Here is a 9278-nt window from a genome sequence, read left to right as displayed (position 1 = left end):
TTAAAAATATAAGGATATAGACATATGAAAGTAAAAGGATGGAAAAAATTATCATGAAGAACACTAACCACTACCATCCCCCCCCAAAAAAAAATGTACAGCAGCTATATTAACTAGACAAAGTATACTGTAAGGCAAAAAGCATTAGTAAAGATAAAGAGGAACAATTTATAATGATAAATTACTCAGTTAGCCGGGAAGACAATACTTTAAGTAGTGGTATGACATTAATATAGAGCTTCTAAATATATAAAACAAAAATGGACAGAATTAAAAGGAAGAAAAGCGAATTCAAAATTACAGCCAGAGAGTTTAACACATTTCTTTCAGTAGTTACTAACATCAAATAAATAAGGGGAAAAAAAAATCTAACAAGGTTATAAAACATTTGGGTAACACAATGAACACACTACATATAACTGACATACTTAGAATGGTGTAGTAAACCTCTATAAAATATTCATTGTTTGCGAGGACACACAGAACATTTACAAAAACAGCTTAACCACAAAATAACAAACAACTCAGTCAAAAAATGGAAAAGAGCTTGAATAGACGTTTATCCAAAGAGGAAACGTAAATAGCCAACAAGCACATGACAAGATGCTTAATATCATTAGTCATTAGGGAAATACAAAAATCAATATCATAGTATATCATCCCCACCAAGATGGCTATAATAAAAATAAAAACGTAATAATAAAAAAAAAGAGGGGAAACAGCAGGTGTTGGCAAGCATGCAGAGAAATTGGAATCCTCAGCCATTGATGCTGGGACTGTAAAATGGTACAGCCACTGTGGAAAATAGTTTCGAGATTCCTTCAAAAGTGAAACATAGAACTATTGTATGCCCCAGAAATTACACTCCTAGACATATATTCAAAAGAATTGAAAGCAGGAAGAACAGCAGATGCTTGCTAGCAGTGTACAGACGTACGTCAACGTTCATTGCAGCACTATTCACAATAGCCAAGAGGTGTAAACAACCTAAATGTCCATCAACAGAAGAATGGATAAACAAAACGTGGTACATACACACAATGGAATATTACTCAGCCACAAAGAGAAATGAAGTTCTGATACATGCTACAACATGGATGAACCTTGAAAACATAATGCTGAGTGAAATAAATCAATTACAAAAGGACAAACATTATATGATCCCACTTGTATGTAATATCCAGAGTTTATTAGTGATTACCAGGGGTGGGAAAGAGAGGAAAAGGGGAGTCATTGCTTAAGGGGCACCGAGCTTCTGTTAAGAATGCTAGAAAAATTTGTAAACAGATTGTGGTGACAGCTACACAGCATGATGAACATAATCACGTCACTGAATTATACATGTAAAAAAATGCTGACAAGGCAAATGTTTTATATATATATATATATATACACACACACATATATAAAAAAATAATCTTAAAATTAAAAACAAAACCAAGCTGCAGAAAAGTCTGAAAATATATATATATATATATACACGCACACACACACAAGTATCCACGTATATTTGATTAGTTATTAAAAAAAAAAGGAAGGAGAATTAACACTTAACAGTGGTTTATCTCATGGGCATGAGATTAGGATGTTCAAGAATTCTTTTTACTTTGTACACTTCCATACTATTTTAATTTTTTTCAATGGGCATATATTGTTATATTTTAATGGGTATGTATTATAATTTTATTTTAGAAATGACCATCGCAAGAAACAAAACAATTCAGTTTTAAAAAAATTTGTATTCCCTAAGCTGCCAATTTAATCACTTAATATACTCAACTACGAACAAAAAGTAAAATTAAGAATAGTGTAGATAAAATTTTTTTCCAACCTGTATATATCTTTTGCCGAACATGTTTTAAGTATCCTATTTTTTTCAAATCCCTAAAAATCAATCTCCACTAAAAATCTGCGTTCCAGATACTTCAGATGGCAGCAACTGAACAGCTTAATTACTGACCTTTTCTCATAAAAAAACATACTTGGTTCCTCCCAGTGTATAATCTCTACTTCCCTATGCCAGGTTTTAATAAAAGGATCTTCGAGAGAAAAAGCACAACATCTTAAGGAGAAATCCTAACCTCATCTCCCTCAAATAAATGATACCATTACTAAGAAAAGTTGCAAGTAATATATTAAATATATTCAAGCTCTATGCCACAGCATTAAGCAGAACCCAGGGTAGTGGAATTTTTACTTTGCGATATGCAGTGGGTGTGCTGTTTTAAGTAAATCTTGTGGATATGAGTGATGGTTTGCATTACAACAAGATTCCCTCTCTAAAAAGGAAGCTTCCTGACTTCACTAAAGTGTTGATATATAGGGGGTAATTAGGTACTAGACAGAAAAAAGAGAGGTCAAAAATTAGGGTAAGGTAAGCTAGAAGCCACATGGTAATTAATCAATGAAAAAGATAACTATTCTCTAAAATCACAGTGTAAGTCAAAAAGAAAATATTACTCAATTTACAAACACACACACAAAAGAACTTGCCTTATCTCAAATTTTCAGGCCTTTATTTAGTATATTAAGTGAATCGTAGCTTTATTAACGTGTTGATATTACTGTGTATTTTTCAGTAATTTCATAGTATTATTATCAATAATTTCAATTTATCCTGTGCTTATTTTATGTCATGCACAGTACTAGGCACTTCATGTATCACTTGACTTTAATTCTAATTTTTACAATTCTCATTATATAAGAAGGGGGAGAGTCACAGGTTAACCTATGTGTCCAAGATTACTAGCCAATTTAAGAGACAGAGTTGGGATTTGAATGCAGGTGTGATGGTTAAGGTCCTGTGTCAACTTGGCTGGGCCATGATTCTCAGTAGTTTGATAGTTGTATAATGGTGTGATCAGTTCCATGACGAGATTTGATATTATTACATGATCACCTCCACGAGAGGATATTGTGTGAGTAGCCAATCAGTTGAAAGGAAGTTTCCTTGGGTATGTGGTTTGCTTTGAATATAAGGGGATATTCTGGCAAGGCTTGCGGGTTTTTGCTTGTCATGGATCCAGCAGCTGGCTCTTGTTCGTCTGATCTCTGGTTCTTGGGATTTGAGCTAGCAGGTTACCTGAAGTCTTGCCTATCGATCTTTGGAATTCATCAATCTTCACAGCCTGTGAGCACCAGCCCTGCTCTTTGACCTGCTGAACTTGGGTTTGCCAGCCCCTGTGGCTACGTGCATCAGGAGAAGCCTCTGTCCTAACCTGCGGACTTGGGACTTTCCAGCCTCTACAATTGTGTGAGCCATGTCCTTGATATAAATCTCTCTCTATATATATTCATACACTTTACTGGTTTTGCTTCTCTGGAGAACCTGGCCTAAGACACCAGGCTTAACTAAACCCAAGTAATCTGCCATTTCCACCACACAGTATAACTCTTCTGTGTGTGTGTATGTGTGTGCTTGTATGTGTTTTTCCTTTTATTTGTCTTACCAGACACTGTAATTTTACATTTTTGCAATTATTTCATTAATACCTACCTGTTAACTTCTATTTTTAAAAACTCACAAGGGCAAGGATATTAGTATTATTTTCTTTTAATACACGTGTTTTTTTTTATGACATTGATTAACAACTCCATGACATGTCAATACTCTTCCTTCTTAACCTGGGTTCCCTATTACCAGCTTTCTTGTTCCCTCCTGCCTTCTAGCCCTTGCCCCTGGGCTGGCATGCTCATTTAGTCTCATTTTGTTTTATTGGCCTGTCTAATATTTGGATGAAGGGTGAACCTCAGGAGTAACTCCATTACTGAGCTAAAAGGGTGTGCAGGGGCCATACTCTCGGGGTTTCTTCAGTCTCTGTCAGGCCAGGAAGTCTAGTCTTTCTTTGTGAGTTAGAATTTTGTTCTACAATTTTCTCCAGCTCTGTCCAGGACCCTCTATTGTGATCCCTGTCAGAGCAGGCAGTGGTGGTAGCCAGGCACCATCTAGTTGTACTTGACTCAGACTAGTGTATGCTATGGTAGTTGTGGTCCACTAGGCAAGAATATTATTTTTGCCATTCTGTTTCTACCATTTATCATGTTGAAAAGAACATGGTAAGTTCTTAATAAATATTCGTTCACAATTGGCCCATAAGATTCAGGCCAGTATTCTACAAACTACAACGTGATTCTGCTGTTGAAATATTAAGTACCTCAAACCTTACATAAACATTTCCCAAGCCCTGAAAACAGCCCAAAGGGTACAACAACAATAACAAACAGTATTAAAAGCTTGGAAACCAGGGTTTAAAAGTTCAGTGTGCCAGTTTCCCTGATGCATGTTCCTCTTTGGCATAACACAGTACTGATGCCATGCTTTTCTCATTTCCACTTAGATTGGAAGGGAAGAGGATATTTTATTTAGCCATTAACTATAATGCCCACTGTCAAAGTAAAGTCAGTAGTAAATGGACATATTATTGAGTACTAGTGGCCCATTTAACTCTGACAGCCTCTTTCTAGGGGCTAATGTGGCCATGGTTTCCCCAGTCTGGAACAAAACTTTGGTTGTGATGGTTTTTTAAAGAAGTGTTATTAATGATTTCCTCAACATTTGATAGTTTATCTCTTTGTAAAACCATACATGAATTTATTGGCCCTCACATAATGGATAGCACTTTGGAAACTCTCTGGCAGTGCACTCTAGCAAACAAAGACAAACATCTCTGGGAAAGTGATTTCCATTCTGCTTAGAGACATACTGGATGCTGGCTATAATTTTGCACAAAATTTATTTTTACTAGTAAGTGACAATAAATACAAGGAATATCTCCACCTTACTCTAACTATAATCTAAACTGTATCGACATAAATTAAGTTTTTAGAAATAGACTCTAAAAGGAAAGGGATCATTTTATTGAGTATCCTTAGATTCAGCAAGAAGACTGGTGGCACAGTGGTTAAGAGCTTGACTGCTAACCAAAAGGTGGGCAGTTCGAAACTATCAGCTGCTCCTTAGAAACCCTATGGGGCGGTTCTACTTTGTCCCATAGGGTCGCTATAAGTCAGAATCAACTCAACAGCGATTTTTTTTTTCTTTTAAATATGTTCGTCAATACCATAGCATTCCTTTAAATCCTCCAAAAATACAGGTAATTCATACTGTCCCATTTTTCAGCTGAGGAAACTGGTATTTGGAGAGGTAAAGTAATTTATCCATATTACAGACTGATTAAGTGGTGAAACGTATTGAAACTACAAAGCATGGTTCTTTCCATGATCCACTCTTTTCCTCTGGACTGGGTTTGCAAATCCCATAATGTGTTACCCTTGGCTACAGTTACTTTATAGAAGTTCTATTCTTCAGACTCCACTGCACAAGGCCAGAAAAAAGTGGCCTTCTATTTCAGGGCACTTGGCAAGAATTTTTCCCATAAAAAAAACTTCATAGTGAAGCGTGAGACAAGTAGTCAAATTGTGATATTTGGGGAACCTCCAACAAGAAGAATTGAAGCTGTAATTAGAGAAAAGGATTAAAACCCCAAAAAACCAAACCCGTTGCTGTTGAGTCAATTCTGACTTATACTGACCCTGTAGAACAGAGTAGAACTGCTATATAAGGTTTCCAATACTATAATCTTTACAGAAGCAGATTGTCAAGTCTTTCTCCTGTGGAGCAGCTTGTGGGTTCAAACAGCCAACCTTTTGGTTAGCTGCCGAGTGCTTAATCACTGTGTCACCAAGGATCCTTGAGAGGAGGATTATTGAGGTTCAGTTGTGGGAGTGCTGCTCCTAATTGTAAAACACAGGAGCCAACCAATGTCCATTAATAGTAGAAAGAATAAATAATTAGAAGTACATCCATTAAATGAATGTACTTCTAATTATTTATTCTTTCTACTATTAATCAACTATAGCATTAAATGATCTCTTGCTTTCTTCATGTATGATGTCCTTGATGTCATTCCACAACTCATCTGGTCTTCGGTCATTAGTGTTCAAAGTGTTAAATCTATTCTTGAAATGGTCTCTAAATTCAGGTGAGACATACTCAAGGTCAGATTTGGCTCTCATGGACTTGTTCAAATTTTCTTCAGTTTCAACTTGAACTTGCATATGGGTAATTGATGGTCTGATCTGCAGTCAGCCCCTGGCTTTATTCTGGCTAATGATATTGAGCTTTTCCATGGTCTCTTTCCACAGGTGTAGTAGATTAGATTCCTGTGTATTCCATCTGGCAAGGTTCATGTGTATAATTTATGTTGGAGAAAAAAGGTATTTGCAATGAAGTCATTGGTCTTGCAAAATTCAATCATGAGATCTCAGGCATTGTTTCTATCACCAAGGCCATATTTTCCAACTACCATTCCTTCTTCTTTGTTTCCAACTATCACATTCCAATTACCAGTAATTATCAGTGCATCCTGATTACATGTTTGATCAATTTCAGACTGTAGAAGTGGGTAAAAATCTTCTATTTCTTTATCTTTGGCCTTAGTGGTTGATTTGTAAATTTAAATAATAGTTGTATTAACTGGTCTCCCTTGTAGGCATATGGATATTATACTATTACTGACAGCATTGTACTTCAGGATAGATCACGAAATGTTCTTTTTCATGATGAATGCAACACCATTCCTCTTCAAGTTGTCATTCCCGGCACAGTAGACCATATGATTGTCCAATTCAAAATGACCAATACCAGCCCATTTCAGCTCACTAATGCCTAGGATATCATTAACGTCAAGCAGCTAAAGCAAAGGGAAAAAATGATAAAGTAAAAGAGCTGAATGGAAGATTTCAAAGGGCAGCTTGAGAAGACAAAATAAAGTATTATGATGACGTGTGCAAAGACCTGGAGATAGAAAACCAAAAGGGAAGAATGCACTCAGCATTTCTCAACCTGAAAGAACTGAAGAAAAATTCAAGCCTTGAGTTGCAATACTGAAGGATTCTGTGGGGAAAATATTAAATGACACAGGAAGCATCAAAAGAAGATGGAAGGAATACACAGAGTTGCCATACCAAAAAGAATTGGTTGACATTTAACCATTTCAGGAGGTAACATGTGATCAGGAACCAACAGTACTAAAAGAAGAAGTCCAAGCTACACTGAAGGCACTGGTGAAAAACAAGGCTCCAGTAATTGACGGAATATCAATTGAGATGTTTCAACAAACGGATGCAGTGCTGAAGTGCTCACTCGTCTATGCCAAGAAATTTGGAAAACAGCTACCTGGCCAACTGACTGAAGAGATCCGTATTTATGCCTACTCCCAAGAAAGGTGAATGTGGAAATTATCAAACAATATCATTAATATCACATGCAAGCAAAATTTTGGTGAAGATCATTCGAGTGGCTGCAAAAGGGAACTGCCAGAAATTCAAGCTGTATTTAGAAAAGGATGTAGACCAGGGATATCATTACTGATGTTAGAAGGACCCTGGCTGAAAGCAGAGAATACCAGGAAAATGTTTACCTGTGTTTTATTGGATTTGCAAAGCATTCAACTGTGTGGATCATAACAAATTATGGATGACATTGTGGAGAATGGAAATTCTGGAACACTTTAATTGTGCTCATGAGGAATCTGTACATGGATCAAGAAGCAGTCGTACAAACAGAACAAGGGGATATCGCATGGCTTAAAGTCAGGAAAGGTATGCATCAGGGCTGTATCCTTTCACCACACATATTTCAATCTGTATGCTAAGCAAATAATCCGAGAAGCTGGACTATATGAAGAACAGCGCATCCAGATTGGAGGAAGACTCATTAACAACCTGCATTATGCAGATGACATGAAGTTGCTTACTTAAAGTGAAGAGGACTTGAAGCACTTACTGATGAAGATCAAAGACTATAGCCTTCAATATGGATTACACCTCACCATAAAGAAAACAAAAATCCTCACAACTAGACCAATAAGCAACATTATGTTAAAGAGAGAAAAGATTGAGGTTGTCAAGGATTGCATTTTACTTGAATCCGCAGTCAACACCCATGGAAGCAGCAGTCAAGAAATCAAAAGATGCACTGCATTGGGCTTACTGCTGCAAGAGATCTCTTTAAAGTGTTAAAAATCAAAGATACCGTCTTGAGGACTAAGGCACACCTGACCCAAGCCATGGTGTTATCAATCGCCTCACATACATGCGAAAGCTGGACAATAAATAAGGAAGACTGAAGAAGAATTGAAGCCTTTGAAGTGTGGTGTTGGTGAAGAATATTGAATTTACCATGTACTGCCAGAAGAATGAAAAAATCTGTCTTGGGAGAAGTACAACCAGAACGCTCCTTGGAAGCAAGGACGATAAGACTGTGTCTCATGTACTTTGGACATATTGTCAGGAAGGATCAGTCCCTGGAGAAGGATACCATGATTGGTAAAGTAGAGGGTCAACAAAAAGAGGAAGACCCTCAATGAGATGGATTGACACAGTAGCTACAACAATGGGCTCAAGCATAGCAGCAATTGTGAGGATGAAACAGGACTGGGCACGGTCTCATTCTGTTGTGCATGGGGCCGCTATGAGTTGGAACCAGCTTAACAGTACCTAACAACAACAACAACAAGAGCAATAAAAAAAACTGATGGTGTTTTGGGCTATTTCCTAGCATTACCACACATTCATGCTTTTACTCACATACAAACTTACAGACAATTGTCAGAACCACCATCTAGACAAAGATGTGGTCCTAAACCCTAGGTCAAGGGAGACCACAGACCTCTAAAGCACTTGATTTCTAATTCCACAACGAATTTTCAGAGGAAAAGTTTCAAAAGCAAGTGAAACAATTTCCGAAAAATAAACTGGCAAACAAACTAAATCAGCAATGAAAAATTAGTACGATAGAAATGGTTAAGTCCCAGGAAATCAATCAAGCAAAAGTAGGCTAACTGACAAATCTTATTTCCTTCCATTATAATGGTCCACCTAAATGGTAAGGGAAGAGAAATGGATGATTACAAGGTAAGTATGAGAATATGGTTGTAGTAGCAGAAAGATAAAAGTCAAGAGGGGCTTCAATAAAGCATTAATTAATTTGTTCAACAAACATTGAATATATATTAATTAAAAGGCCGTACTATCATGTGGATGGTGCAGTGGTTAACCGTTTGGCTGCTAACCAAAAGCTCGGCAGTTCAAATCCACCAGGTGCTCCTTGGAAACCCTATGGGGAAGTTCTACTTTGTCCTGCAGGGTCACTATGAGTTGGAATCAACTCAATGGCAACGGATTTATGGGTTTTTAGTATTGTGTGAATCATGTAAGATATTTGGCTATGGAAAGAAGGGCTAAGGGTCCTAAGATACCTTGGAATATAAATTTTG

The sequence above is a fragment of the Elephas maximus genome, chromosome 2, assembly GCF_024166365.1.
Source record: "Elephas maximus indicus isolate mEleMax1 chromosome 2, mEleMax1 primary haplotype, whole genome shotgun sequence".
Classification (NCBI taxonomy): domain Eukaryota; kingdom Metazoa; phylum Chordata; class Mammalia; order Proboscidea; family Elephantidae; genus Elephas; species Elephas maximus.
This window is presented reverse-complemented; position numbering follows the sequence as displayed.